Raw genomic sequence first — 8,757 nt, forward strand, 5'->3', positions numbered from 1 at the left:
ACATTCATATGCACACCCGCTGCTGGGGCGCCAGCGGCTCCTGTGCCCGAGTCCCACTGGAGCCCCAGCGTTTGCCTTGTCCCCGTGGGCTCTCCCCGTGCAGGGTGAGAGCATGGAGCTGGGACACCCTGCGGGCTGTCGACTTGCCACCTCACTCCCTTCTGTAGAGGAGGGACCGCTGGCAGCAGCCACCCCATGGTCTAGAACGTTAAGGGACCTAAGAAACTGTCTCGTCCAACCCCTTCCCTGGGCAGATGGGGGAGCTGAGGGCAGTGGGCTCCCTCCCTGGAACTGGCCCCTGCCTGCCGTTCGCAAGGGGGGCCCTGGCCCTTGAGAGGAGGTGGAGGGAGCAGGCCAGATGGACGCCTGGTTTGTGATGCCCCCGTGCCCCGCTGTTCCTGTCACCCGTGTGGCAAAGGGCGGTTGTGACATGCCTTTCACAGTTGCCATCTTCCTGAAAACTTGCAAGTCTGTGCCTCCCAGCGGACTGAGTTTCGCCTGGCTCCACGCGGGCTCGGAAGCAGTTGCCGTAGTCCTCGTTTCAAGTCGACGGTCACCAATGAGACAGCGAAGGTAAGTCCCGACCGACCTTGGCGAGGAGGGAAAGAGCGCACGTGGTGCCCAGCTGCGGTCTGCTGGTTCGCTCCACAGCCATTTACCGAGCACGCGCTCTGGGCCATCCCTGTGGCGTCTGAGGGCAGGGAGGGCGGCAGTGAGCAGAGCATGCCCTCGGGGCCTCACTCTCCCACTGCAGGACACAGGGGATCAGACAAGCCTGTGCCTTATGCAGAATGGGAGACGGCGTAAGTGCAGAGCAGGGTAGGCCACACGGGAAGGACAATTTTCAATTTGGGGGGGAGGTCGGAGAAGTTCTCATTAAGGCAACATTGAGAACAGACTGAAGGAGATGAGGGAGCAAGGTGGGAGAAGTGCAGAGGGAGCTGCAAGTGCAATGGGCCTGAGGCACCAAGCAGAGGGAGGCAGGAGTGGGCTGACGCCTCCAAGAACAGCGAGAAGGCCGGTGAGGCTGGAGTGAAGTGAGTGAGGAGCGGATGTGGTGGGCACTGAGGCCCGAGCTGTGTGGGCCCCGGGGATCTGCCAGGCTCCGGTGTCCATCCTGTGCGAGGTGGTTTGGAGGGTTTGAGTAGAGAAGTATCCCATTCGGACTTGCAGCAGGATCACACCGCGACTGTGCTCGAGTCTGCTGCAGGAACCTGGGCAGGTCACGGTGGCGGCTTGGCCCAGGTGCTGACAGCGGAGGCGATGAGCAGTGCTCTGTCTGGACGTCTTCAGAAGGCAGGCCACAGACTTTGGCAACGTGAGGTGTGAGAGAGGAACACATCCCAGGAGGAACCCCAGGGCCGGGCAGAGCGCCTGCAGGGCAGGGCTGCTGAGATGGGAAGGTGGGCAGGTGTGGGGGCTGTCTGCGACATCTGGGCGTCAGCCAGGTGGAGGGGGCGAGCCACACTCGGCGACATCGCCTGCAGCTCAGTGGAGCAGGCCCAGTGCAGGTGTCTCACGTGGGGGCTGTCAGAGCACAGAGTACAGACGTGATTGTTAAAACTACAGCTCTGTGTGGGGTCACGGGGGACAGTAGGGGACAGCTAGCAGAGGAAAGGTCCAGGGCTGGAGGACGGGCATTCTGATGCAGGAGGCTGGGGAGATGAGGAGGAACCAGCCCTGGTGCAGAGAAGGAGCAGCCAGGGAGTGGGAGACGCCACGAGGCCTGTGCAGAAATGCGCCAGACAAGGAAGTGCACCACATGAGGAAGTGTGCCAGATGAGGAAGTGTGCCAGACCTGGAAGTGCACCAGGTGAGGAAGTGCCTCCAGGTGAGGAAGTGTCACCAGGTGATGAAGTGCTCCAGGTGAGGAAGTGCCTCCAGGTGAGGAAGTGTCACCAGGTGAGGAAGTGCTCCAGGTGAGGAAGTGCTCCAGGTGAGGAAGTGCTCCAGGTGAGGAAGTGCCTCCAGGTGAGAAGTGTCACCAGGTGAGGAAGTGCTCCAGGTGAGGAAGTGCTCCAGGTGAGGAAGTGCTCCAGGTGAGGAAGTGTCTCCAGGTGAGGAATTGTCTCCAGGTGAGGAATTGTCTCCAGGTGAGGAAGTGTCTCCAGGTGAGGAAGTTCTCCAGGTGAGGAAGTGCTCCAGGTGAGGAAGTGTCACCAGGTGAGGAAGTGCTCCAGGTGAGGAAGTGTCTCCAGGTGAGGAAGTGCTCCAGGTGAGGAAGTGCTCCAGGTGAGGAAGTGCTCCAGGTGAGGAATTGTCTCCAGGTGAGGAATTGTCTCCAGGTGAGGAATTGTCTCCAGGTGAGGAAGTTCTCCAGGTGAGGAAGTGTCTCCAGGTGAGGAAGTGTCACCAGGTGAGGAAGTGCTCAGGTGAGAAGTGCTCCAGGTGAGGAATTGTCTCCAGGTGAGGAAGTGTCTCCAGGTGAGGAAGTGCTCCAGGTGAGGAAGTGCTCCAGGTGAGGAATTGTCTCCAGGTGAGGAAGTGCTCCAGGTGAGGAAGTGCTCCAGGTGAGGAAGTGTCTCCAGGTGAGGAAGTGCTCCAGGTGAGGAATTGTCTCCTGGTGAGGAATTGTCTCCAGGTGAGGAAGTACACCTCCTCTGAGAGTCACTCCATCTGCGGAGGGGGCAAGAGACCTCAGAGGTGATTTGTTTTAACCGACACAGTGGCTCCCCATGGTGGAGCATCGGCACTGGGGGAGTGGGCAGGGCAGGGCTCCCCGTCCTTGCTGCGGGCGGCTGCCTCAAGGGAGAGCAGCCTTGTGTGGGCTGGGAGGCTGGGGGATGTTGGCCTCCTCCTCTTGCATTCAGCTCAAGGACCACAGAGGGCGTGGGGGCAACACACTGCCCTGGGTACCCTGTGTTGGCTCCTGAGCTGCTCAGGGGGATGGCTTCTTGTCACTGCCAGAACATCGCTTGATACATGCCGAGGAGGAGCAGTTTAAAAGGCTCCTCCCCCAACCCCAGCCCTGAGGCCTGTCTCCCTTCCGCCTCTCCCTTTGCGCACAGGCCGGGGTGGGGAGAGCAGGAGCCGCAGGGCCACCGAGCTGCGAGCCACGCAGGTAGGAGCTGGAGCATCAGGGCCGGCTGCTTGAAAGGAGAGCCTCGTGGACGTGGACGGGTGGCTCTTTCATGCAGGCTCCGCCCTGGCTGTGGGGCGCAACTTTCCATATCCGGATGCTGTCACTCACACAGCTGTGTCCGTCTGGGCACTGACTTCCTTTGATATTCTGAGCCGCAGCCGGGAGCTCCGACCCAAATCCAGCTACACAGACTTGCACTTGCTCCTTGAGAGAGAGGCCGGTGACGTTTCAGAGCCACTCCATGCCTGGTGCACAAGCTGGCCGCGTGGGGGGTTAGGCACGCCTCCGAGCTGACTTACTTGAAACATAATTGCTCCTATTTCGCTCCCAGGACAGGTGTCACGATGGGTTGGAGTTATCCAACCCCAACGGGTATGTGCCCGTTTTCCTGCAATTAACAGTCTCGGTGTTCAGTTCAACTGCATTAGCCACACTCAAAAACTCCAGGGAAATACGATCCTTTGTTTCTAGTTCATCCGTGGGTGCTGGTTACCGCAAGCCAATCTTCAGAGTGGAAGTTTGTTGGGTCCCAAGGGGCCCCGGCCTTGGGATCTCAGTGGGCCCTCTTCAAATTGAGCTGACCATCATGAGATTATTGTGGCCATTATGACTCGCAAATACGGTTTCTTAAAGAGGAACAATTGCAGACCACTGAGCAGTTAGACTTTGCGTTGACTGAGGGAAGGAGAAGATGGAGGAAAGACCCTCCTGCTCAGATGTGGTCTTTTTTTTGGAGGAGTTGGTGGTGGGAGTTAAAGCTGAAAGGCCTTCGGTTGAGTAAGTCACTTTGCTTATCAGAGCCTCGGTTTCCCCACCTGTAAACATCAGAAAAGGACAGCAAAATGGGGCTGCTGCCCTGATTTGTGTGTCCTCCTGGAGCAGGACCATGCCGGTCTTCTCTGTGTCATTTTAATTTTAGTATATGTGCTGCTGAAGTGAGCACATAATTTTGTTTTTTAGAAAATAATCTTTTTGGGAATAAATCTAACCAAGAAGGTAAAAGACTTGGGCCCTGAAGACTACAAAGCATTGCGGAAAGAAGCTAAAGACACAAGTAAATGGAAAGACACCTGTGTTCAGGATGGGAAGCTTTAAAATTGTGAAGATGTCAATACCATCCAGAGCGGTCTGCAGATTCAATGTAATCCTACCGAACCCAACGGCATTTTCCTGCAGAAATAAAAACAGTCATCCTAAAAGTCACATGGAATCTCAAGGGACCCCAAATAGCCAAAACAATCTTGAAAAAGAACAAAGTTGGCAGACTCACATTTCTTGATTCAAAACATATTACAAATTTACAAAGCAGAGTGATACTGCCATTAAGACGCGCATTTAGATCGACGGAACAGAGCAGAGAGTCCAGAAATAAACCCTCATGTATGTGGTCAAATGACCTTCCACAAGGGAACCAAGAACGCTCCTGGGGAAAGGACAGTCTCTTCAACAAACGGTGCTGGGAAAACTGGGCATCCACACGCACAAGAATAAAGCTGGACCCTTACCTTACACGGTACACAAAAATCAACTAAAAATGGACTAAAGATCCAAACACAAGACCTAGAACTAGAAAACTCCTAGAATAAACACGGGGGAAAGCTTCCTGTAAGTTGTCTGTATCATGTACATAAAGCCCGGATGAAAGAGTCGCCCTTGCACGAGGCTCACCTTTCACCCAGCTGTCCCAAATCATCTATCTGATAAGGGACTGATAGCCAGAATTTATAAGAAACTTTACAGTTCAACAACAAACCCTCCCCAAAATAACCTGATTAAAATGTGGGCAAAGGACTTGAATAGACATTTCTCCAAAGAAGATACACAGATGGCCAACAGGCGCATGAAAAGATGCTCCACATCACTAATCATTAGAGAAATGCTAAGCAAAACCAAGATGAGATGATGTCACTTCACACCTGTTAGGACGGCCGTTATCAAAAAGATGACAGGTAACAAGTGTTGGTGGGGATGTGGAGAAAAGGGGAACCCTTGGGCACTATTGGTGGGAGTGTAAAATGGTGCAGCCACAATGGAAAACAGTATGGCAGCTCCTCAAAAAATTAAAAATAGGATTATCTAATGATCCAGCAAGTCCATCTCTAGGCACTGGGACCATGAATTCCAATATCCAAAAGAATCGAAAGCAGGGCCTCAAAGAGGTATTTGTACGCCCATGTTCACAGCAGAGTTACTTACAATGGCCGAGACATGGAAGCAACCTGTGTCCATGGACAGATGAATGGATGAACCAAATGTGGTCCATCCATACAAGGGAATATTATTCAGCCTTTAAAAAGAAGGAATCCTGACCCATGCTATGACACAGATAGATCTTATGCTAAGTGTAATAATCCAGTCACAGAAAGACAGATACTGTGCTCTCACCCACGTGAAGCATCTGGAGTGGTCAAACCCACAGAGACAGAGAGTGGGGTGGGGGGGGCGGGGCCGGGGCGGAAGGAGTGGGGAGGTGGGTTTAATGGGGACAGAGTTTCGGTTTTGCAAGATGAAAAGCTTGGGAGATGCACAGCACAACCTGAATGGACTGAACAGCACACTTGGCGATGGTTAAGAGGGTAAATTTTGTGTTACGTGCATTTTACCATAATTAAAAATTTTTTAAAACCCCAAGATATTCCAAGCTAAAGTGAGGTAGTTTTCAGTAGAAACCAGGATTCTAAAGCTGACTTATTACTAATCTATGAGGAGCAGACATGAACGTATGAGGAATATAACAGTGCTTGGTGTTTCCCAGACACTAAAACACACACAAAACTCAAGGTACAGTTCTGTGAATAGTAAAGAAGTTCACATTTTAAGTCATGAAAAGACTTTTTTAATTGAATAAGGGCTCAGGAAAAAAACCCCATCTTCTCAGACCAAATCAAAACTAAGGGGCTTCGTGGTTTTGAATTGCTTTGCATGACTCCAGGGCCACAAGGCCATGAGGCCACCGGAGCGAAGCGTCTGGTGGGGGCAGTGCGCACTTCTGCCTGTTTCTCTGGTGACACTGAGCAGGCCCTGGGGGCTGTGTGGCTGGGAAGCTCAGGACAGACCTGTGGTTTGCAAACAGCGAAGGTCACTGCCATCCTGGCCCTCGAGGCCACGTGGGTGCCGGCTCAGCACTCCTGCGGATGCAGCCACCAACCACCCAGGGCTCCTCGGAAAGCTTTGTGGCTCTGAGAGGGGTCAGGATGTGCCCCGACCCCGCGAGGGGCTTCGGGGGTCTCTAGACACCACTGTCTCTCTCACGCTGCCTGCCCACCAGCCGCTGCAAGGGCTTCAAGCCATGTGAGGAGGCTGAGGGGGCGTGGTTCTCTGCAAGACCGTGGAAGCGGTCAGGGAGAGACATTCAGAGCTGAGTCTCTCCAAGGAGAAGGCCAATGACGAGAGCGAAATGCCAGTCACTGTGCAGGTGGAAGGAGGCAGGAGCTTGTCCCAGCCCCAGGGCTCTCCACGTCCTGCAGTTATGGGTTACGGGGGACGGCGGCCCGAGGGGGAGGGGTCAGTCCCCTGGAGAGGGACTCGGTGGCAGGCAACACGAGCAGGCGAGGAAGTCAAGGCCCGAGCGTTTCCCGAACCCTGAAGTCCCTGCTCGTGCTTCTCAGCCTTTGGCAGCTCTGCTCTTTCTTTTTTTCTTTTAATTTTATATGAGAAATACTCTTTATTTCTCTCAATTTTTACCCATTAATGATGCCAATCATAGTCTGGAATCTGAATGCAGAAGCACAGGCTTATAGCAACCTGTCTGATGTAATTTACAGGAATGCGTTTTATCGTAAAAGCTGGGGCCATTTGTACCTGGCAAGGGCCTGGCCATAATCATCTCTGTGCCTATATTTAGTAGAAAATTAAGCCAGTGTTTCTGGGCACTTAGTAGTTTTCCACTTCACATTGTATCGGTTAAACTTGGCTTTGGTTGTGCCAGATTTCGATCACAAGTATAAGAGTTATCATCTGATTATTCCACCTGCATTATGATTTTTATAAAAGGATTTCTGAATCAGGGTAAGGCTGTGGACATACTGCGTCTAGATTGTTCTTTTAAAAAACAAATGCAAACACATAGATATATTTACAGACAAAATAGATAAATGTGGTTTGTAGAATGTCCGGGTCAGTGCATTGATAAGGCTGGCGATCTGAAGACTGACCAATGGCCATCATCAGTTGTTAGGGGCTGAGTTGTGTCCCCCTAAAATTCGTAGGCTGAAGTCCTGCCCTCAGTATCTCAGATGTGACTGTATTTGGAGATGGGGCCTTTAAAGATGTGATTAAGCAAAAGTGAGGTTGTTAGGGTGGGCCCTGATCCAGTCTGACTGGTGTCCTGATAAGAAGAGGTGATAAGGACACACACTCACGCACAGAGGGACGACCATGTGAGGACACAGGGAGAAGATGGGCGTCTGTAAGCCAAGGAGAGAGGCCTCAGGAGGAACCAGTCCTGCCCACACCTTGATCTCAGCCCTCCAGCCTCCAGGAGCGGAGAGAGAACACATTTCTGTTGTCTAAGCTGCCCGTCTGGGTGCTTTGTGGGGCCTCCCCAGCAAACTGGTGCACAGGGGGGTGTGAGTGCCACGGGGGCCCCAGCGCTCTCTTCTCTCTGACTTTTCTCCTCCTGTGATGTGACAGATGCTGCTGGCAGAGAACACACTGTCCATTCCACCTTCTCCTCTGCATAGAATCCTGCTCTTCTTGGGGAACGGTGTGCTTTGCTAAACTCTTGACTTTCTGGCTGCCTTTCAGCTCTACACGCAGCATACAGGCAGAACCGCTGCAGGTGGATGCCTCTTGTAGGAGAGAAGGCAGAGCCACCCCGGAGAGACCCCACCTTTATGCACGGCTCTGCTTTCCAGGGAACAGGGGTGTGCCCAGCCATGGTCTGTGACAATAAGGCACCCCATGGGAGACGGGGGCACAGAGGGATGGAAAGAGTGGTCCCTGACAGCCTTGTTTCTCAGCCTCACCTGTCCCCAGGCTTCTTCTTGTGAGAGAAATAGCAATTCATGCTTCTGTTACTTGTACCAAACCCTGTTATAACGGATGAGCGTCAGGAGCCGGGTAAAGTATGGCAAGCCCACGTCTGAACCTAGAGTAACATGGAGATAGCTGGAGAGGGTAGATTCAGGATGCGGTCACACAGGGAAAAATGGGAGCTCACTGGGCTGGAACTAGAATACATCTGCCAAGGTGGTGCTTGAAGGGGATGCGTGCAAAGCTTTGAAAAGTTGAAACTTTGGAATTCAAACAATTCCAACTCTCCTGGTCCTGTAGCTAAATAGCAACGGTGAGAAAGAAGTGAGAGTTTTAGGTGACGGAGATCAACGGCTCGACCGTGGGCTGACCCTTCTACAAAGCGAATTTGCTCTCAGGCTGGGGCGCTGGTCCCCAGCGGTCATGAGCGCTCTTTGCCCTGAGTGCTCAGGCCACAGGGGACGCCACGCTCCACGTGAGCGTCGTAATTTGAGCAACATGATGGCCATGCTCGCCCACTGGAGAGCGGCTGAGCGGTGAGGGATTCACAAGTTTCCACTGAGGGAATGGAGGGGGGTGGGAGGGACCCTCAGGGAGGCAGAGGTGGGCTCATTTTGTTTGGCCTTCAAGGGCAGGGCCGTGCAGCTGTTTATTCCTTCCTTACTGCCGGCTGGTGATCTGAGGCGTGGATGAGCCGTCTC

At 53.2% G+C, this 8,757-nt stretch overlaps 1 non-coding gene across 1 annotated transcript; it reads right to left on the bottom strand.

The window, feature by feature from the left end:
- Nucleotides 1-3,919: 3,919 nt before the first annotated feature.
- LOC139083155 (U6 spliceosomal RNA) lies at nt 3,920-4,025 on the bottom strand. The gene has a single exon (XR_011539724.1). It is a non-coding gene; the product is annotated as a U6 spliceosomal RNA (small nuclear RNA).
- Between the last annotated feature and the right edge of the window lie 4,732 nt (nt 4,026-8,757).

This window comes from Equus przewalskii, chromosome 4, assembly GCF_037783145.1.
Source record: "Equus przewalskii isolate Varuska chromosome 4, EquPr2, whole genome shotgun sequence".
Lineage (NCBI taxonomy): Eukaryota > Metazoa > Chordata > Mammalia > Perissodactyla > Equidae > Equus > Equus przewalskii.